Source organism: Mustela nivalis (genome assembly GCF_964662115.1).
Source record: "Mustela nivalis genome assembly, chromosome: 12".
Lineage (NCBI taxonomy): Eukaryota > Metazoa > Chordata > Mammalia > Carnivora > Mustelidae > Mustela > Mustela nivalis.
The window spans coordinates 40,460,853-40,484,080 of NC_139031.1; the positions used below are offsets into that span (position 1 = coordinate 40,460,853).

At 34.6% G+C, this 23,228-nt stretch overlaps 1 protein-coding gene across 3 annotated transcripts in view; it reads right to left on the reverse strand.

Moving 5' to 3' along the window:
- Nucleotides 1-23,228, reverse strand: part of SEPTIN7 (septin 7) — a gene marked incomplete at its 5' end in the record, with an annotated part of 108,872 nt that overhangs the window by 49,566 nt on the left and 36,078 nt on the right. The gene's annotated exons all lie outside the window — the stretch shown is intronic.

Genomic DNA, 23,228 nt, shown 5'->3' on the forward strand with positions numbered 1-23,228 from the left:
AGGCTTTCTTTCCCTTATACCAATATTTTCTATCTTCAAATCTTTCTAAAACCAAATGTGTATTTTCTTCATTATAACCAGAAAGCATAATGCAATATAGATAAAATTACATAGAAATAAAATTCTAGCAAGTTAATTTTTAGTCATCTAAAAACAAGGTAAGTTATCATTTTGGTCCCACATATTTAAACATCCTTATCATGATTAAGATCATGATCAATCCACAAGTAAGGGTCCCATGGAGATAAGAAATCCATAACCATTTGACTAATAATTTCTTCTTGTAATAATTTTTCTTTTACTTGCCCTGATGAAGACTTTAAGATCACACTGAAAACCGAAAACAGTGTCAAATTCTTCTTTTGATGATTTTATTTATTTGAGAGAGAGAAAGAGTGCACAAGACTGAGAGAGAGTGCAGCAGAGGGAGAAGGAGAAGCAGACTCCCTGCTTAACAGTGAGACAGTGAGAGCCCAGGACCCTGGGATCATGACCCAAGCCAAAGGCAGACACTTAACCAACTGAGCCACCTAGGTGCCCCAACAGTGCCAAATTCTGACTATAAAATATCCTCAAAAAGCGATGTGAAATATTACTTAGTGCTTTGCAGGAAATATAATTCTGTAAATACTTTTTAAAAATCTACTATGTACCAGGCACAAGGGATTAAAAGGGCAAAATAAGACAGAGTAGCGGAGACAAATAAGTAAGCACATGCTATGAGCTCTGTAGTTAGCTATACTTAAGATGCTAGAAAACACAGAAGAGTAACTTCTAAATCAGATGGGAGTTAAAGATTTCCAGAAAGAGGTGACAACCAAACAAGAACTTGAAAGATAAATAAAAACTGGCAAAATAAAGAAAGGTACAGAAAAGAACTCATTAGACAGAAAACAGAAGTCTGAATCAGTGCAATTTATTCAGATAAAATACTATGTATGAGTTTCAGCCTCACAGCTACTAAATCAGTCTCCAGGGCCAAGGCTTGGGAATCACTAGTGATTCTGCTCTGTAGGCAATGGTAGAGAACCACTGGCAAGCATACTAAGAGAGGAAGGCTTTAAAACAAAACAAAACCAAAAAAAATGAATTTAAACATATTTAGGGCTTAATGGGGGGATGAGACAGAAAAACTTTTTTTTTTTTTTTAAGATTTTATTTATTTATTTATCAGAGAGAGTGACAGAGAGCACAAGCAGGGAAGCATGAGGCAGAGGGAGAAGCAGGCTCCCCACCAAGCAAGGAGCCCAACATGGAACTCGACCCTAGGACCTTGGGATCATGACCTGAGCTGAAGGCAGATGCTTAACCGACTGAGCAACCCAGGCGTCCTGAAACAGAAAACTCTTAAAATGACTTACAGAATTTTGTTTTGTACAACTAGCAGAAGCAATTGTCCAGTGGTTATTAGTACAGCATTTAACTTTAGGCTTTCTGGATGAGAATCTTACCTTTATAGCAGGATTACAGCAAGCAACCTACTTGAACTTTAATGTTTCTTCACATATCAAATTAAACATAATATATGAACTGATAAACTAAATAATACATGTGAAACCTAAGCACAGTGCCTGGTGCACAGTAAATACTCAATAAAAAGTACTTTCTCTGTGAAAATATTTAATGAGATTAATAATACACGAAAAGGTAAGAAGAAACAGGATGAATCAAGATAAAAACATTTTAAATTTAACACCCCTTTCAAATTAAAAGTCAAAGATTTTACATCAATACAGAATTAGAAAAATTAAATTCACTTAACTTTAAGCTGTACTTTATCAGTTTTAAAAGCCAACTTTTTTTTTTTAATAATTTTTATTTATTTATTTGAGAGAGGGAGAAAGCAAGCATGAGAGGAGAGAGATCAGCGGGAGAAGCAGACTCCCCGCTGAGAAGGGAGTCCGACGTGGGACTCGATCCCAGGACTCCAGGACCACGACCAGAGCCAAAGGCAGTCGCCCAACCACTGAGCCACCCAGGCGCCCCTAAAAGCCAACTTTTAAAAGATGGATATAAATCTTAGAATAGGCATGGATGGACTAACAAAAATAGATGCAAATTTATGTACAAGTACACACAATTAGTTCCTATGTACAATGCACTATAGTAGAGGCTTATGTTATGAAGATTTAAAAACAAGAAATTCATTCTTACCCCTCCACCATACATACCCCCATACAAATCTATACACATACCCAGACACATGTCCTCTCTCTGGGTGGGAGAAGGCTACAATTTACCATTTCATTCTAACAAGGTATAAGGAAGATAAGCATAAGGTACTAAAGCACATAGAAGAGGCAAGAAACACAAGACTGTTATGGATCAATGAAAAGTTTCCCAGTAAAATAAAAGCTACATTTTGAAGGGTAGGTTGGACGTAGGTAGTACTCCCAATATTCCTAAGATGGAAGAAAATTTGACCTAAAAACCTAGGTGACTTCAACTTTCCTAAATAGGGTATCTTGCTTCACCTACCCTAACCTACGTACAGTTCTTAGCTGCACACCACCATACCAACTGTCTGTTGTGAATGGCTGCTGCCACAAGGGCCCTGAGCAGAATATCCAAATAGGGAAAGTTGGTATCTATATTTGGTGTAATGCCTTCTCATGCTAACCTAGCCGCTCAAAGCCACCACAATAGTATTTTTTCCCTAAAGTGAGGAGGATTTGAATTTAAGACAGTTTTGAATCTGGCTCCAGAGTCCAAGTCATGTTGTAGCTTCTTGAATGGTTCTCTAAGGGTAATGCACTCCTCTTTTTCCTTCCTTGTTCCTGCTGGCTGAAATGTAACCATGATGCTCGGAGCTGAATTAACTACCTTAGACCATGAAATATACTGGGGAGAGAACATGCCTAGTGAAGCAACAAACAAGGAAGTACCTGGGGAACACTGAAAACTTAAAGCAAAGACATCACTTCAATCCAAAACTATTCAACTCTGGATTCTGAAATAGAGGAAGAATAAATTTCTAACCTGTCATACACTGTTATTTTAGGATTCCATTATTTATAGTAAAATTTAATCAAATAATATTAACAAGCAAGACAAGCAAATGCAAGTACAAAAAACTAAAAGTCTCATTTCAGTAAGACAAAAAATTAAAAACAAACTACACAAGATTTAAAAAATACATTTTAAGAATATTAATGCAATAGGGGCGCCTGGATGGCTCAGTGGGTTAAAGCCTCTGCCTTCGGCTCAGGTCGTGATCCTGGGATCCTGGGATCGAGCCCCACATCGGGCTCTCTGCTCCGAGGGGAGCCTGCTTCCTCCTCTCTCTCTCTGCCTGCCTCTCTGCCTACTTTGATCTCTGTCTGTCAAATAAATAAATAAAATCTTTGGAAAAAAAAAAGAATATTAATGCAATAAACATGTCATCGAAATACAAATTATTGTATATTAATTAATCTAAGGAGAGAACCAGAAACTCAGTGTTAAGTTTTTGCTGTGTGTCCTTAGATTCTACTAATTCTCTCATTTATAAACTTTACCTTGGTTTATTTTAAAGTCTCATATGATAGAAGAATAAAAATAGCAACGAAACTTAAAAATGCACAAGACATCAACTTAGAAACAGGGAGTTAACAGACCATCCATGGTAAAAGACTAATAGGCCTCTCAGATACAGACAAACCAAGTGGTTAAAAATGGAAAAGCTCTGAATTAATAAGCTTGATTGTCAGAATACACTGTATTATTTAAGAAAAATGTAAGAATAACACAATTCAGAATTCTATATCCTAACTTAAGAAAACAAAATTATCCAATAAAATATAAACAGAATGCCTATCTGCAACATTTTATATTTCTTTATCACTAACATTATATTTGTTTACATGAATAAAACATGTAGTATTTTGTATTCCTTTATAACTAATATTTTAAGATCTGTTAAATGAAATGCACTATAAATGTTCAGAACAAAGTCACTGTCCCTCATTTTAACGGACCTTAAGAGAAATAACTGAATTTAATATTTTTTCTGTCCTTGTTAAAACAAAATATTATAATATTTAAAGATGTTAAATACTTGAAGAAAATTCTAAAATAAGAGTAACTGAGTTTGTTATATTGCCCCCTTACTTTAACATTAGATACAAGTTAAAATAACCCATGTCCTCTTTGAAGCCTAGCCCATGAAAGTCATGCATATCCCATCATCATTGAAAATTATTACATTTCAAGTCTAAGAATAAAACATTCATGAAAAGTTTGTTCACAAGGTTCTGAAGAAAGTCACATCAATAATTATTTGTAACAGTTAAGGTAAGGTTCCTTTAGGTTGTTGGGATTATAAAGGCTCTCAGAGGTCCTATAATTAAAGAGACTGTTCTACCCAGCAGCTCCTCAACTTTGCAGCCTTAGACTATTACCCCCAAACCCCTAAAATGTCTAGTAACATCTAACATATGAAGCATACTTTGAGATATTATACTGTGTAGTTCTTATAAATTATTTTTCCTTAATCATACATCATTATAGCACCTAATATAAGTAACAGTACTGTCTTAGTTATTGTTAAGTAGAGAATACATAGCTTAAACCTTGAGGATTTTTCATTTGTATACAGCATATAAACACTTAAGCACAGATGCTCCTCAGTTTTATCAATTAGTGGCTTGGAAAAACCTACTTCACTACACAAACTGTGTAAGGAACACACATAATGTGGTTTTATTATCAACATCATTTGCTAATTATGTAGTCTCAGAACATTAGAACTAGAATAGTCCTTAGAGACACAAATCAAACCATTTAAACATTAGAAAATGAAGCCAAAAAGAAGTTAACTGACTATGCCAAGAGCACATCAAGGTCAGTGGTAGAGCAAGAACCATAAAAACCCTGTTGCAGGGACGCCTGGGTGGCTCAGTTGGTTAAGCAGCTGCCTTCGGCTCAGGTCATGATCCCAGCGTCCTGGGATCGAGTCCCACATCGGGCTCCTTGCTCCGCAGGGAGCCTGCTTCTCCGTCTGACTCTGCCTTCCACTCTGTCTGCCTGTGCTTGCTCTCGCTCGCTCTCTCTGACAAATAAATAAAATCTTTAAAAAAAAAAAAAAAACCCTGTTGCAATCCCTAACCTTGGGGTTCTGCTCTTCATGTAAATCTGCTTCTACATGAAGTCTCTGGGATTCTCCATGGACTATCCATGGAGGCAGCTGTTTTCAAACTTTTATTACCACAATTTACAGAAAATAGAGAAGCTGCCTCTACACACATTTTCCATGAAAACCCAGCATACACATACATACAAGTATACTTATCTGTATTGTACAAATGTGCATACAAACTTAAAAATTTAATGAAATAACACTCATGTTAAGTAAAATACACTCATTTTCAAATCATTTTTATTTTTCATTTTTTAAAATGGCTCACTAAATTCATATCATGATCCAATTTGAAAAAACCTGCCAAGGAGGATTCAAAGTTTCATTCAGATAAATCATCTCCCAACATCCTATAGCTTCTGCATCCCAACAGCTATCCTCTGATACACTATTACAATCGACAGAAAATACAGACACAAAAAATTTCATTTTATGATTATTTATTAATAGCTGCTAATGTTGGAACTGGGGACATTTTGCCCTCGAAAGTTTAATTTCATTGAGAAACAAGCTATAGTTAAACAAAAAATACAGTCGGCATACATAAAGTATATATAGCTTGAAGTATAGCTTGAAGAATCAAGGAAGACTTCACAGAGCAAGCTGCAATTCACTGAGATAAACATAGGAACTAACCAAGAAAACCAGTGAACAGTTAAATAATGCTTAGATGTGGAGTGGCTTTTTAGAAAGGCAGAAGCTCAAAACCTGTGGTTTAGCACTTGGATGAAGAAAAAAGGAAGCATAGGAGGATAAATAATTTTAAGAGTAAGGAGGATACAATTATTTTTAGAGAAATAAAAGATATCTACTAAGAGCAAATAGGCAACTGAGAACAGTTTTAACTGGAGATAAAACTAAAAAAAAAATCAAGGCGCCTACACAAACTATCACAAAGTATCAAGGTCTTCCTCTGGCCTTGTCCCCTCTCATGCTCCCTCCCCCCCCCCTCTCAAATAAATAAAATTTAAAAAAATAAATATTATAGGTATAGCTTTATTAAAATGACATGGAATGCCTCTGAGCAAACATACAATCAAAGAAAAGGCCTTACATAAACAGACTGGCTAATGTTTTGTTAAAATAAAATGGTATGGTATTATTTTTGATCCCCTGCTCTGACAGGTTTCAACAACTGAACAAGTACACTTGCTGTGGGGTTAAGAGTGATTTATCATTCTGCATTATGCTGTAATAAACACAAACAAACTTGGATCCTAATTCCTTCCCTGTCACTAGGAGCTTAATGACACAGACCATGTTTTATCCATATCCAGATTTTTAGGGAATAGAATACCATCTGCTACTTTATAGGTGGTCATTAAATAAATGAATGAGGAATGCAAAGATGTTGTCCTACAGGGCAAAATTTGATCAAGACCATGAATGAGATATCCAAGAGTAACAGAATTTCAGAGAACTAAGGATCTCAACAGCTTAGAAAAGAGGTCATATTTCAATGAGGTTTTGAAGGCTGAAGGAGCATTCCAACTATCTGGAATATTATAGGTATAAAAGACCACTTTACAGCAGCTTGCAGCAACAGCATGGGAAAGAAAGCAAAGGTTTAAAAAAACAACAACAACAATATTTAACTCCTTTCAGGAGGCCTGTACTGGAATTTAAACAAGAGGAAAGCCTGGTGCTTGAGAGATCCTGTAGATCTTTTCTAACTTGTCCACTGCTTGCCTACTCTTGTTTATCCGGAGGTCTGAAATCAGTTTTATACAAATTCAAATACAAGTTCACCACAATACATAGCGACCTTGATCAAAATAATAAAATAATCTAATTAAATTATTTTATTTTTTTAAGATTTTATTTCTTTATTCATGAGAGACAGAAAGAAAGACAGGCAGAGGAAGAGTGAGAAGCAGGCTCTCCACAGAGCAGGGAGTCTGACATGGGACTCAATCCCAGGACCCCAGGATCACGATCTGAGCCAAAGGCAGATACTAAACCAACTGAGCCACCCAGGCACCTACTTAAGCTATTTTAATAAAATTTATTAGCACTGTGCCTGACATTAAAAAATCATCTCCAATGTTATGTATTATTATGATCCAGGTGTTACTTTCAGCTGAAGTAGAGATGAGACAGTATCAAACTATATGGAGTTCTTAACCAGAATCCACCAGTGTTATTTAAAGAGCTATTTCAAAACACATGACTATACTCTACCCCAGAACTAAAGCCCAGAATATCCCATCAAGTATTTCCATATATGTTTTGGAGATGCCTCCCAAAATGACTCGAAAGGTAGATGAAATTAAAAACTCTAGTGAGGTGCCTGGGTGGCTCAGTGGGTTATGCATCTGCCTTCAGCTCGGGTCTTGATCTCAGGGTCCTGGGATCAAGCCCCTCACTGGGCTCTCTGCTCAGCAGGGAGCCTGCTTCCCTGTCTCTCTCCACCTGCCTCTCTGCCTACTTCTGATTGCGCTCTCTCTCTCTCAAATAAATAAAAAGAAAAATTTAAAAACAAAACAAAACAAAGCCTCTAGTGAGTAAATGATGACAGGGCAAAATGCCAGATTCACCAACATTTAAAGATGGCCAGTAAAAGGGACGCTGAACAACCAGATAAATCAGGAAGCAGCATTGCAAAAATGAGAAAGAATTGCAAGGAAAAAGTAGTCATACCAAGTAAGAGATTAAAAAAAAATGGCCCAGGGATAATGAGAAGTCTTCTTACTGATTTTTAAGAAGAGCAGTTTTGGACTAAGAAACCATAGTGAGGAGTAATGGACAGGAAATTAAAAAGTACAGATTTATTCTTAATTTATATCTGGTTTAAAAATAAAGAGAGGTTGCTATTCTTTGTTTTGCTTTTTAGTATGCTTATCTCTCTGAAGATTTAATCTATCAAGAACAGTCTAGACTCTACTAGACACTGATATTTCTTCCAAGATATTCCATTAACATGTGATCTGGGATTTGCTTTAAGACTATTTCATCTCCTCAAAATGTATTAGGACTGATCACATGCTAATACTAAAATGCAAGCTGAACAGGTTCCCCATGACCTGGCTCTGCAATTATCTAAACAAGATTTACTTATTTTAATTACAGTAATCGAGTGCCAGCACTAAGAGCTAAGTAATAATTCTGCTATGTAGCCAGTAGCAAACATTCCAACCAGCCACTCAATAATTACCTCATCCAATGAGTCAAAAAACTTTCACTTGATATGTGTCATGGAGGCCTTAAGGAGGATGTTTATGACAGTTCTTGCTATATTCAGAGATAAAAGTATCATTTACACAGCTCAGTTTAAGCAATTAACTGCCTTTTTATCACCATGTTACCAAAAAAAAAAAAAAAAAAAATCTAAATGTCTATTTGGAAATTCTTTTCATGATTATTTCCAAAATGGGTTACCACAACTTTTTGGTTAAAATGCACTCACTAGTCTTTACTTAGGCTACAGTCTGCAACTTCTCCTAGATTGTACATCAAGCTTCTGTTGTTCAGCTAAACTGTTTGTTTAGCTAAACTGAAAAGAGCTGAAATTGATAGATACTGTTTACAAGCTCTCCCCTCATCTTCCTCCAAATTCTTCACATTATTGCCCAAGATCATTCAATAAACATTCCTTCTTAAAAAGTCAAGTACTCTTGTGAATACTATTAGTCCTTCATATCTTGGTGGGGAAAAATCAGACTTTTCCTCTAATTTCTAGTTGTGGCCAGCATTTACTAAGGAAATAAGTGCTTTGATTTGGAGGGAAATCGGGATAGTTTTGAAACGTTGATCAGAGTTAAGTAAAGATTTTGTGGCAATAGCAGAGTGGAGGGCTCTATGAACAGAGGGCAGCTTAAAGCCAATGTTAACACTACAGGGTAAGTAAAGGGAAAGATAGCAGGAAAGGAAATAGAATATACCAAGGAAAGAATTTTACTTAGAGATCTAGTGGACAGAGGAGGTGAAGCAACGAGATGATTTATGCTTGGGCTGGGAGCACATTCTATAAAGTGGCTCTAAAGAAGTGGCTTTCAAAGCCAAAGTGGGCAGGCTTTAATCAACTGACCTACATGCCTGACTTATTCTTTCAAGTTCTATAAGTCTCATATACCAAAACTTACACACTAAGGACCAATGGTGGGTTGTATGAATTATACTGGTAACTCTGTTAATCTGTCTTACCCATATTTCTTAAAACAAAACAAAACAGCATGAGTATGCATACAAAGAAATTGTTGTTAGTGATATGAATGTTTAATAAAAAGCTAGACCAAAAAAACCCAAAAAACAAACAAACAAACAAACAAACAAAAAACAGAAAAAGCTAAACTAAAAATTTCACATCAGTAATCAAGGGCCTCCAAGTTAAAATTCAGAACTTTTGTCTAATACTAATTTAGCAACATCATTTTGCTATATTTGGCATTTTTAAAAGATTTCTACTGTATTTTGGCAAGGATAAGCTGAAACATGCTGGCACATCTATGGTAACTGTTTAAGTTGGTATAACATTTTCAGTTCCCATCCTTGACTATGTCATCCCTTTCAAAGATCAAATGCACAAGGGAAAAAACGCTGCAAATAATAGTTGGGGTAGGAGGACGATCTCTTGGGTACCACAATGGGCACAGGCTAAGTATGATACACTCATAAAAATAAAATTAATCTGCCACTGAGAATTAGTTTTTATTTTTTATTTTTTTATCCTCCCAAAATCTTTATTTTTTTTATGTTTCCAGTTTTATTTAAACTCTTATTAGTTAACGTATAGTGTAATATTAGTTTCAGGAGTAGAATTTGCTAATTCATCACTTACATATAACATGCAGTGCTACGCAGCTGCTTTAAGTATTAAGGAGGGCACCTGTGATAAGACTTTGCTTTTAAAAACCTGTTTGACATGGAAAAATACTTGTCTTGCATTAGGTGAAGAAAACACATAAAAAGGAATATGGTACTACTGCTCTGCCTAAGAAACACAGAATATATATCAAAATTAGTGATTTCCTCTTTCTTTTTAAAACATTCTTTCTACTCCTCTGTATTACATTTCCAATGGAAAACTATTTTGTAACAAGTAATAGATTTATAGGAAGACTACTTTAAAACTACGTATCTTAATATCTTTGTTATATCTAAAAACATGAGTTATCAAAAAATACAACTACGTTTCAAAGAAATGTATAATTTAATTCCTTTCTCTGGACATTAAAGTAGACTAAGAGCAGTGCTCTTTAAACTTCAGAATGGGGAGTAAGGGACAGTTCTTGTCAAAACACAGACTCCCAAATTCCCAGGAATGAACATCTTGAATAAGAAGTCCAGATTCTTTTTTTTTTTAAGATTTTATTTATTCATATGACAGAAAGAGAGAGCATGCACAAACATGAGCAGGAAGAGGGCCAGAGAGAGAGGGAGAGGATCTCAAGTTGAATCCCTGCTGAGCACGGAGCCCTAGGCAAGGCTCTATCCCACCACCCTGAGATCAGGACCTGAACCCAAATCAATATTAAATTGATTAAAGAAACCAGGGTAACAAACTGAGATCAAAATGTAGTTCATTTAATTTCTTCATTTATTTGGCCTTTTAGATGACTAAAATTTTAAAATGTCTCTTCCTTAATCAAAATTATCTATAATGATGGTTTGAACCAGAAATACTACTCTTAATTGCTGAATGACACGAAATCTTATGGAAACATGATTCAACAACAAAAGCAAAGACCAATCTATATGAGAAAAATTAATTTTGAGACTCAAAATTAAAATCTTTTTTGAGGAAATGGAGTGGGTAGGGGCAAAGGAAGATGCCATGCCCAGCGGTGAAGCCCAATACAGGGCTCAATCTTACCACCCTGAGATCATGGCCTGAGCAGAAATCAACAGATGCTTAACTATCTGAGCCAGCCAGGCACTCCTCAAAATCAAAATCTTAATGTCATCCTAAAAACAATCCCTAAGATTCATTCTTAATATCACTGATATTACATACCTGACCTACTCAAGGAAAAATAAGATACTCAGAAGGTTTACAAAGGACAGCATTAATTCTGTAGCAACTATAAAGCAAGTGTACCCCTTAAGACTAATTAGTAATGTCACATAAGTAACTTGAACAAAACCCAAACTTCATTTTTATTGAAATGCACAGAACAGGCATGCACAAAAAACATATTTTATTAACAAGAATGCAAGCTACCTTGCTTAAAATGGGAAATAAGAGCAAATTCTCAACCATCTTTCAAATTAGCTACGTCTGACTCTCACCAGAAAAGAGCTCTGCTGCTATACTGAATTGCAAAATAAAAGGATAACATGTATACCCTGAATGTCTATATCAAAGGAATTCAGCCAAAGCAAAAGTTCAAAGTAAGAATTAATCAAGTATTTAGCCTCTTAGCTGCCATACCATTCTCAACCACCCTGACCTTTCTTTTCTCCTCATCACAGATATTTTGATCTTAAAAGTAAATTAAGACATAAAAATGTGCTAATAAATATATGCTTAAAATTAATATTTTAAGTAAAAATATTTTAAAGCAAAAATTTGATTTTAATATTTTACTTATTAACAGACTTAATAGATACATTATATATACAAAGTACATTCATATATTCAATTATCTCAAGCACTCTGTGAGAAAGGAGTAATTACACATAGCAGACAGTATTATTGTCCAACTGTCTCCACTCTACCACCATCCTAAATCCTCAGATTCTCAGGGGGTATGTCTCTCTCTCTTTTTTAATCTTAGCCCTATGCCTAACTTAGAACCTAACTAGGTAAATGTCTGTTTACCTAGCTAGAAAATGTCTGATAAATGTATGATAAGAAACTGAGATTCAAAGTGACCTAGCCAAGGTCAAAAAGCTCATTTGTGGCAGAAATTAGTATTTAAAACTAGGCTAAGAACATATTCCTTTTTAATACAGCAGTTGCTATATTAAGTATTAGGAAGATTTATGTTAAATATAGAAACCTGATCTTTATTATATGCTAAAAACATAAATAAAAGCATAACTGTAACTAGCTATTTTACAAAATTGTCAAAATGAATTAGTCATTTGAAATTTAAGCACAACAGAGAGTTACTGGTTTCAGACCTCTATCCCATCTGACAAATAAGATATTATCCCCATTAAGCCCAAATAATAACTCCCTTGACTCTTTACATGGCACTTTAAATGTGTACTACTAAAGCATTTATTAAATTAAATTGTAATTAGTAGCATGCATTTCCCTGGAAATTCCTTTGAGTGTTGAAGTGGTCATTTTCATTTATATATTATCCTATTAATCCATAATTCCTAGTACTTTATTGCTGATCAGTTTTATCAGAGGACTTAATGATCATTCAATTAAAATCTATTCTTAGAACCATGACAAGATACTATGGAAATCTCACCATTATATTTTACTGTAATGATTACCACTTGTAACATAAAAAACAATTCACAGTCTCCTATCATAAAAGCTATAGTTAAGAATGAACCACAAAACATCCTTCACATTTGATTCCTTGACATGCACTATCATCTGCTTACTCGAGGGTGCTATGTGCAAGAACAGAAGTCCCCAAGTCTAAAGTTTTCTTCCTTCTAAATATTAACCTTCTAAATATTTGTCTCAATTGTTAATAAATTTGGAGGCCAACCAAAAGTTCTCAAGCTAAAAGTTCCAAGGTTTTTTCCCCATTAGTCATTTTTATGGCAGTCCCAAATTATAATTTTACTACCTTTCTTTTCAGCATCAAAAAAAAGTCAAATTATTTCTTCTACTCACGGGCCAGTTAATTCTATAATTAAATATAAGTTTTTAAAGCCTTCAAAATTATTTCAGCTATTTCTCTTCTACTTTCCTCCCTGAAAATTCAGTCCAGAAATCATTATCTGGGTCTGAGAAAGGAAGGAGACCATGTTGGAAGGAGAGCTACAGTAGCCTAAGAGCAGAGCGTTAGAGACTGCAAAATGAAGATGGCTTCGAAAGGTGTCCTGGGAGAAGACCTGAACCTAAACAGGATGAGGAAGGCACCTATGTGAGAAGACTAGCATGGTATGAGGTGTCATAGCATTTGAGAGGGGTGAGCAGAGTCACTGCATCAGAAATGAGAGGGGAGGAGCCTGGGGAATATAGCTGATTAGTTATCTACAGGCATAACTGATCAAGTAAGTAAACATATTAGGATAATGGTTTCTTATCTCAGAAAACACTAGTAAAGAAAAGATGAAATAGAAGGACCCCTGAAGTAATGAACTGAAATTGTAAATATCAGTGTGAACTTAACAGTTTTCAATACAAATGTAGAGAGGGATTGATACAGATTAATATAAATGTAAATGAACATTCCCGTGTCCATATGTAAGCAATATTATATGTATGTATAGAAATATACACTTGTTATTTTCTGATTTTGATAGTGTATTATGGTTACATAAGAGAATATACCAAGGTAGGGAAACACAAGTATCATGCATCTCAAATGTTTGCAGGGGGAAGGAAAGAAAATTATATGCTGTATTTGTAACTTTTGTGCTTAGAACTGTTTCAAAATTAATTAAAACATTATTTCAGCACAAGAATCACTATAAATCAATGCCATGGGCTTCTATTTACATAAACTACTTTGTACCTATAGTTCCCAATTTTTTAGATAAATAACAACTCCTTTGGAGAATCTATATATCACAAACTATCCCAAAAATAATAATAATAATAATAATAATAATAAAAATCTCAATTTTATTTCAGGAAATTTAGTCAGTGAACTCATTTTGTTTGCCCACATTTCTCCTAAAAAATCTGATTTGGAATCAGTAACTTCGCTACTGCCTTAAATTATCACTCCTACATTATAAAATATATATTTAAAAAACTCAAATGTAAATGCATGAAAATTATATACTTAACTATGTTTCTGTTTATTCAAACAGAAAATTTAAATAAAACTAACAAGGTTAGCTTTCCCAACTTTAACCACCTTTGTAAGGTCTTTCATGGCAGGCAGGTTATATCTTTCCAACCTTTAAAATAATTCTTATGTTCTGAAGCTCAGTGGTGAAACAAGTATGGTTTATTAGCATAAAATTATCTTTCCAACAAAATCTTCCTGCTGCGTACTAAAGCATGAAATGATAGAGAACTTCCTGCTTTGGAACAGAGTAAACCTGGTTACTAACACAGAAACCACTCAATTTCTAATTGCTCTAAAATGCTTTGGAAAGAAAAATGTACTAAGAGTATGAAGGGGAAATTGTGACCTCCTGTGGTGCTGAGCTGTCTCTAGTTATAGCTCCAAAGAAGAGACATTAATACCATTTCATATTTAAAACGATTTCAGAGACAAGTGACAAAATTACCTAGGAAAAGGACGGACCCACCTGACCAAATCTAATAGTACCTGATCCCCATGCCCTAGATTATGGATGATTTCAAAATTGCCCCTTAAAGATCAAGAAATAACACCCTGTCATTCCAAGAGAAAAACCACACACTAACAGACTCTCCTGTGTGAAAAATCTGTAAAGAAGTTTGCACTGACAAGGGCTTCCTTCATTACCTTGTCTTCAAAGTCCTAAGCACCTTTCTTTGCATATAGTGCCCAGTCTTTTTAAAATTTAATATTGATAGGGGTTCCCAGGTGGCTTGAGCTGGGCATATGACTCTTGATTTCAGCTCAAGTCATGATCTCAGGGTTGTGGCATCCAGTCCCATGTAGGGCTCCAAATTCAGGAGTCTGCTTCTCTCCCTCTCCCACCGCTCCCCCCTCAAATAAACCTTTTAAAACTGTAATATTGATAGACTATGTAACCTCTTTTCTGTCCCAAAGACCAGTAATTAAAATAAACAAATGTTTCATAACTTTTGTTTCAGTCCATCTATCGAATGAATCTTGAATATATTCAATATCAAGAAAACAACTTCCCTATGGCTAGAAAACATCAGCATTCTCACCGGTCTTCTCTAATTCAGCCCCATTTACTATAAGATTTATTTTAGTGCTCTCAGAAAGGCTGTCAAAAGGGTGGCCATGTTTTTAATCATAAGTGTACTCTTTTATCCCCAACCCTCCACCTACCTCCCTATTTTCAATAGACTATGATCTATTTTCAAAGACTGTATTAGGATAGAACATGTAAAAGAAGTCAAAATAGATTAAGAATTATAACTCAAGGATTAACCTATATATATTTTAAAAATCACACTGAATGACTTTTTTTAAGCCTACTAAATGAAATGGGGATATTATCCAGAGTACATTTCTTATGTATGTCAATCCAGGCATTATCCCATTACAAGACTGAAAAACTCTCAGTCTATAAAACTGCTTTGTGTTTTTCTAAATTATACTTTTCCACAATTAAAATGCTGAAAGTAAATCAGATAAAGAATTAAATATATAAAATGTGGATATTCTGACTACTAAAAATATCATGTACCATCTTCCCAGGAAATAGTGTACAATTGAAGACAGTGGTCTGCTTTTTAGCCATAGGCTTATTTCTCCAACTCCCATATTATGCTGTTTGTATATTTCTTATGCCAGTTATCATTTAATGTTGTAGTTAACTGGTATACTTTTGTCCTCCTTTACTATTCCCTTACAGTGTCTTCAACTACATTTACATTCTTCCCTTCAGCATCCAGAGAATTAATAGGTCCACCTTCAATTATACTATACATCTCAAATTAGGCAGAAAATATTTTCTCTTTTTTAAAAATATATAGTTAATAGAACAAACTTCTAAGAAAACAATTTGCCAATAGGTACCAAGAGCCACAGAAATGCTGAAAAAATTTGCTACAATAATCCTCCTTCAGGGACTATCAACAAATGAATAAAGATAGTGCCCTCTGCTTCCCAACACACATACACAAGCCCTGTTTGTTTAAGAATCTTCACTGCCATGTTATTTGTAACAGGGAAGGGGTAAAAACAAAGTTAATGTCCATTAGTGGAGAAATAAGATACAAAAATTACGGTATATTCAGTTATAGATTAGAATATTATGCAGCCATTAAACATCATAGTTAAAATGTTGACCAAATTTTCCATTCCATAAATTTTTACTGTAGCATTACTATGAGATCAAAGAGAGTGAATCACTCAAATATCAAATAAAAAAGCAATGGTTAAAATTTGAGATAGCCACAGGTGGAAATATTATGCAACTGTCAAAAGGAAAATATTGAGGATAACTACATCAAAATATTAAAAATTATCTCATCATTTTTACTTCTTTCTATTATTTCCTAATTTTCATGTGTTTCAAGTATTGTTACAGAAAAGTCTTCTTTTCAGAGAGGCAGATCTGCTCTGATAACTCTAAACAGATGCCACCATGTTTATTTTCTTCCTAGAAAATAATATAATCTGTAATTATTTTACATATTGTTTGCCGATCTCCCTAAATTAACATAAACTCTAGTCATCTTCCTACACAAGTCACGACATAATTACTGAAATCTATAACTCTAATAATGCGGTACTTATATGAGGAAGAACTACTGAATGAAATAAACCAAAGGTTGGAAAGAGAACCAACCACGCACATATTATCTTTTAAAAATCAAGCTTCTAATAAATGGTTTGGGGAGAACTACTTAGCCATTTGAAAAATAAAATAAACCAAATTCCTGTCTCAGATCTCACATCAAAACAAAAAAGCAAGCAAACAAACAAACAAAAAAACTGGGGCACTTGGGTAGCTCAGTGGGTTAAAGCCTCTGCCTTTGGCTCAGGTCATGATCCCAGGGTCCTGGGATCCAGCCCCATATCAGGCTCTCTGCTCCACAGGGAGCCTGCTTCCCTTCCTCTCTCTCTGTCTGTCTCTCCGCCTACTTGTGATCTCTGTCTGTCAAATAAATAAATAAAATCTTTAAAAAAAAAAAAAAACAACCATATGGATTTAAGATTACAGAATGAAAAGTTAAACCTTTAGTCTATATACTTAGATAAAATACAGTGGAATTCCCAGTAATCCCGAACCAAGCAGGAAGACATGGAGAACAAAAGCCATAAGAAAAAAGATTGCATGGACAACATAAAGTCAAGTTAAAACACAACACAGAAAAAATTCTGGCAAAAAATGCCAATATCTAATAACAAATACTACTACTATTATTAATAATAATATGAATAGTAATAATAATAAATGCCCTGGAGTCCTGTATCTTATTAAAGAAAAAAAATGAGCAGAGCTTTTTAAATTAAACTAGAACATGCTACTTACGAAAGAATTAATATTAAAAATAAATACTAGGAAAAAAAAAAGTAAGGTAGGGCGCTTGGGTGGCTCAGTGGGTTAAGCCGCTGCCTTAGGCTCAGGTCGTGATCTCAGGGTCCTGGGATCGAGTCCCGCATCGGGCTCTCTGCTCAGCAGGGAGCCTGCTTCCTTCTCTCTCTCTCTCTGCCTGCCTCTCAGTGTACTTGTGATTTCTCTCTGTCAAATAAATAAATAAAATCTTTAAAAAAAAAAAAAAAGTAAGGTAACCAGCAACAATAAAATACAGATGAAAATAAGATACCAATTTTTAGGCATTAGATTGGCAAAAAAAAAAAAAAAAAAAAAGACTATAATACCCATCGTTGAGAGTATGCACAGAAAAGAATATTGTGAACACTAGGTAAGTGGGCAAAATGGTATACAAACTATTTTAGGGCAATTTGGCATTATCTACTAAAATGCTTAAGGGTGCTTGAGTGGCTCAGTCTGTTAAGCGTCTGCCTTTGGCTCAGGTCATGATCCCAGCATTCTGGGATCCCAAGCCTCATGTTGGGCTCCCTGCTCGGCTCCCTACTTCTCCCCTGCTTGTGCTTGCGTGTGCTCTCTCGCTCTCTCTCTCTTTAATAAATAAATAAAATCTAAAACAATAATAATAAATAAAATAAAACCCTTAAACACAGGAATTCAAACTTCCAAAGCTTTATCTTAAGGAATTGATTAAAAATACAAGGACAGACAGAACTATAATCTTGTTTATATATAATTATCCTGACTGGGGTGCCTGGGTGGCTCAGCCGTTAAACATCTGCCTTAGGCTCAGGTCATGATCCCAGGGTCCAAGTTCCTCTCCCACTCCCCCGCTTGTCACTGTATCTCTCTGTTAAATAAATAAGTAAAAATCTTTAAAAAAATTTATCCTGATGTTGAACAACATGGCAAATTATGGAATACCCAACCTATACAAGCCATTAAAGTCTATGACACAAGCATAGCTAGTTAGGTATTCAAAGAATACCTAATATCAAAAGATGATCACAATTTACTGCTTATTTTAGAGAGCAATCATGGAACATCACAGATAGATAACTCAGTGACAGGTTTTGGTAATATTTATTTTCATTTTGCTTTTCTTCATTTCCTAATTTTTATGAATGAAACACATTATCTTTATTACAAAAGCACATCTTAAAATACACAGATGAAAAACCTAGAACGAATTTTAAAATTAAAATAGTGAATATGTGGACGTATGTGATTTCTTTTTTCCCAAAACTTCCTCTGCTTTAAGTTACTTCTTGTAAGTAAGATAAAATCCACATACCATAAATTTCACCACATTAGACTGTACAATTCAGTGGTTCTTCTATATTCACAATATTGCACAATCATTGATTACTTTTATTACCAAAAGTAAAATAAAAATAGAGCTCAAGGAAGAAATTTTTGAAATATTACTCAAAGCATTCAAGTCTCCAACATATCTTAAATCCAGAATTACACATATCACAGAATGCCGAACAACCTAAAAACAAAATGAGTCAATATTACCTTTCAGTTTCTTCAAATAACTCTGGATGTTCTTACAATTCAAACACCAACATGAAGGTGAGAGAAAATGACAATTATGACAATGTATATCCTATTACCAACTATACACTTCCTAAACTTTAGCTTACAAGTCATATACAAAAAACACATTATGATAAACCCAAAATAGCTAAAGCAGTCTAAGTTCCTTCCCATTGACAAAATAGAAATGTCAATCCTGCTACTAAAGACATTTGGTATAGGTCAAATATATCATGACAAACACTAAATAGAGAAAATCTCTACCATAAAAATTGTGTGAAGTTCAAAACTGCAGAAATGACAGAACTGTGGATTTTATCCTCTAAGAATTAAAAGTACAAATTTCTAGTTATAAGTCATGGGAATGAAAAGTACAGCATAAGAAATACAGTCGATAATACTGTCATAACTTTGTATGGTAACAGATGATAAGGTCATTTATGACTAATGCACAGAACTTTCAATTCACTGTATTGTATACCTGAAACTAATAATACTGTAGGGTCAATTATACTTCAATTTTAAAAAAAAATTCAAAATAATAGATTTAATATCACTTGTTTTAAAAAATATTTTCTGGTAAGATAAAGCAATCCATAGTCTGAGTTCTAAAATCCTGGAGAATTCTAGTAAAATTAGGATTTTATAATTAACATTTTACTTCTCAGCATAGTCGAGTCTAATTAAGAAGCACACAAGAGACAGTCAAATTTCAAGCCCTAATCTGTTTGACAATTTGCTGAATTAGAGACCTAAGTGTCTTCATATTTGATATGTTTGACCCTGAGTTTTAAACTAAATTTTCAAATAAAGATTCAAAATCAAGAATTCCAATCTATTTATCCTGGTGGCAATCAAGTTTTTCAAAATCTAGGCTAGCCTACTTTTCCAGCCTAATTTTCAACTATTATAATGTCATACCTTATGGGTAAAATCAATGTTCAGGCAAATTTAATCTTATTCAATCAAATTTAAACCCCTGTATCATGTATAAACCACAATTACATACAAAACTGACAACCTGTTTTTATTCCTATACCAACACAGATACTTGTGTCTGAAAATATATAAAGTAACTAGTTTATATTAGTGCACCATATTGTCACTACACTAACATTCAGCAAGGTAAAATATTCACAATATGAAAGTATGTGGGAGCTGAAAATGACTGGGGAAATAGAAAATTCACCTCTCCCACTTCATGCCTGCCCTAGGCCACACAACTCTTTCCAGTGCAATGGAAGAAAAAAACTGCTCACACAAGTATTTAAATTCTCTAATTCTCAATCATTCCTGCCCCGCTATTCCCTCTCTTTTCTCTCTTTCATTTTTTTTTTTTTTTATGAAAAACATAACATCCAGATGAAGGCATACTGGGCACACTTTATCCAATACCCTCAAATGAGCCTCTGCATAGTACTTAAGAACACACCAGACTGAGAAGTAGACTGAGTTTGGTTTTACCATTTGCTTAGCAATGTGACCAGGGGCAAGTAACTAATCTCTCTATGCCTCAGTTTCTCCCTCTCTAAAATGGGAATAGAAATACCGACTTCATAGGATTGTTGTTAAGGTATGAGTGAGGTACACACTCAGAACACTGCCTGATACATAAAAGGTTATGCAGGTATTGGCTACTTCTTCCCAAGTGGACCATCCACTAAATGTCTATCCCAATTCTGTTCTTTTAAAAATCTGTCCTAATACCTCTCCTTCCTAATACCTCTCCTTCTCAAATAAGGCAGAAATAATCTCTAACCAGGGACAAGTTCTCCAAATCCTTCAACTTCTATGACCCTTGATTTTGTATGACTCCATTGATTCATATATACTTCCCAGAAATGTTACTTACCTTTTTATGTGTACTTTATGTTGTCTAAATTATAAATTCCTTTAAGATATGGGAATATACACTATGCCTCCCTGATACAAAGAAGGCACTTAAATAAGTACTCAATAAATTCTGCTTTTTTGAGGCAAGGTTATTGGATAAAGGTTTTCCAACAAAGAAGTTTCAAAGAAATCAAATGTTAATATAGATTTTCAGTTTGTATCAATATATAAGTCTTAAATCAAGAATCCTTATAAAAACTAAAACTATTCTGAGTTTATATCTCAAAACTGAGGACTTACAGAATGGCTAAAACTAACAACACAAGAAACAACAGGTGCTGCTAAGGATGCGGAGAAAGGCGAACCCTCTTGCGCTGTTGGTGGGAATGCAAACTGATGCAGCTACTCTGGAGAAGTTCGGAGGTTCCTCAAAACATTAAAAATAGAACTACCTTATGACCCAGCAACTACACTACTAGGTATTTATCCAAATGATACAAAAATACAGATTCAAAGAGCTACATGCACTCTGAGGTTTACAGAAGCATTATCATCAATAGCCAAACTATGGAGACAGCCCAAATGTCCATCCACTGATGAACGGATAAAGAAGATGTGTATGTACATATATGTGTGACACACACACACAAAAATGGAATATTACTCAGCAATCAAAAGAATGAAATCTTGCCATTTGCAATGATGTGGATAGAGCTAGAGTATATTATGCTAAATAAAATAAGTCAGAGAAAGATAAATACCATATGATCTCACCTATATGTGGAATTTAAGAAAGAAAACAGACATATGTATGGGAAGGGGGTAAAAAAAAAAGAGAGAGGAAAACAAGCCATAGGAGACTCTTAATGATGGAGAACAAACTGAGGGTTGATGGGGGATGGACTGATTGGTGATGGGTATGAAGGAAGGCACTTGTGATGAGCACTGGGTGTTGTATGTGATGGTCATTTAATTCTCAGAAACCATTACTGCACTGTATGTTAACTAAGTAAAATTTAAATTAAAAAAAAAATGAGGAACTAGCTTATAAGGAAGAACCCACAGTTAAGAATAATAAAGCAAGGTTAGCTTTAGCTTTCTGTGATTTGCAAACAATACTGTTATATTTGGCTTAAAGTCAGAAAAACCAACCAAGTATTAGACACTTACTTAAAAGATGACTATGTGTTAGACACTCCTCAACTACGTAGATGAAAAGATTCACTCCTTGCATTCAACAAGTCTATACAGAGACAGCTAACTAAACAATAACATTCAAGGTGAAGTGGGTCAGGATATTAACACCCATTCTCCTTTAATCTCAGCTGAAGTCATATTGAGAAAAAGAAAAGACAAAAGCTGTATTTCACAAACTAGTAAGATACTTTCCCTATTTCCTCTAAAATCATTTCAGCTGACTTGAATTTTTTTTCACCTGGAAAAATGTTCGAGATTTTTAAACCAAATATCTGGCCTTGATCCCGAGATATTATTCTACTAAGTATATGTTCAAGAAGTCACTCTTCAAACTAAAATTTTAATATTGAAAAATTTTTTAAATTGTTATAGTTCTAACAGATCTAGAAATTTTTCTTACAAATTACAAAAAGATCTTTTATTTGTTTACAGTCTGTCACTTAAGATCATAAATGTTATATAAGTAAAGGTAAGATTTAGTATTCCTTTACATGTAATGATCATGTTAACTGCCCTATAAAAGGAAAGGTATGTTCTGCATGTTTTATCCATCCATCTATCTAGACTGACCTCTGCTTCACAGTAGCAATTTGCCAGCTGGGCATACTATGCTTCTACTCAACCAGAAACAGGCAAGTTAACCAACTCTACCAAACATCAAGTTTGCAGACTTTGTACCATGCTTTAACTACTTTAACTATCACAACACATACACTTCCAACAGCCACAAAGTGACCGTCTGGTAAAATATTCCAGTTGATTGATAAAGTATTCTCGCCTCCAATGAAGGAGTTATTTCAGAGCTAATTCAATGAATCTAATATTCAATACCCAAATAAAAACAATAGGAGTTGAACATAATTAGCAAAAATTAATGAACAGTACAAAAAAGACAAAGTATTAACTCAATTTTCTTTGTCAAGGACAGTGTATCCATTATCCTACCTTTCACCTTCTTAAAACGTATAGAGAAATACAAAGTTTCATCATCCTTAGGATTTACTTTCAAAAGAGCCTACAGCACCTGGTATTCCCAGGCAGTCTCCCATCCAAGTACTAACCAGGTCCGACCCTGCTTAGCTTCCAAGATCAGAAAAGATCGGGCATGTTCAGGGTGGTATGGCTGTAGACAGGAGTCAGCTTCTATGAAGTAAAATTATTATACATTTAAGATTACTAATCTGGGACACCTAGATGGCTCAGTCATTAAGCCTCTGCCTTCAGCTCAGGTCATGATCCCAGAGTCCTGGGGTCAAGCCCCGCATCAGGCTCCCCGTTCAGCGGAAAGCCTGCTTCTTCCTCTCCCACTCCCCTGCTTGTGCTCCCT